The following is a 564-nucleotide window of genomic DNA, read 5'->3' as shown; positions in this document are numbered from 1 at the left end:
ATTCAGACTGTCAAGACAACCTAGAAACATTTGCTTTTTGCACTACAGTGAACAAATCTAAACTTTGACGATGATCTATATCAAGAATAGATGCATGGATATTGAAGATCAAGCTATCTTGACCGTATCAAATCAAGGAAACTTCTAGAAACAAACTGACTACACAAATTAAACTTTTTCCTATATGTAACCATCTTACAACCTACTTGAAAGTTCCAAATACAAGCAAACTTGCCACACCCTAAGGCTTTTATTGCAACCTGTAACCAATAAAGCTCTGTTTGGTTCATACTTTTACTATTTGCATTTTGCATTTTTCTTTTTTGAAAAAAAAATGAATATAACGCAAAAGGAAAAAATTAAAAAATAAATATATAAAAAAAAGAGGAACAGCAAAAAGCAAATGTACCAATCAAACAGAGCCTAAATATTCCCAGACGCAGTTTTTATGATGAAATAAAACTCAGAAAAGGAGATTGGGTTGCTGTAGTGGTCGAGACATGCTCAATCATGTACAAAATTTGAAACTGTGAGTAGGATCATCCATATTCTTCAACTCTTTTC

The sequence above is a fragment of the Theobroma umbraticum genome, unplaced genomic scaffold, assembly GCF_002168275.2.
Source record: "Theobroma umbraticum cultivar Fairchild unplaced genomic scaffold, ASM216827v3 scaffold_30.0, whole genome shotgun sequence".
In the NCBI taxonomy this organism is placed as follows: domain Eukaryota; kingdom Viridiplantae; phylum Streptophyta; class Magnoliopsida; order Malvales; family Malvaceae; genus Theobroma; species Theobroma umbraticum.
The sequence above is the reverse complement of the archived record's forward strand: the minus strand, read 5'-3'. Positions refer to the sequence as shown.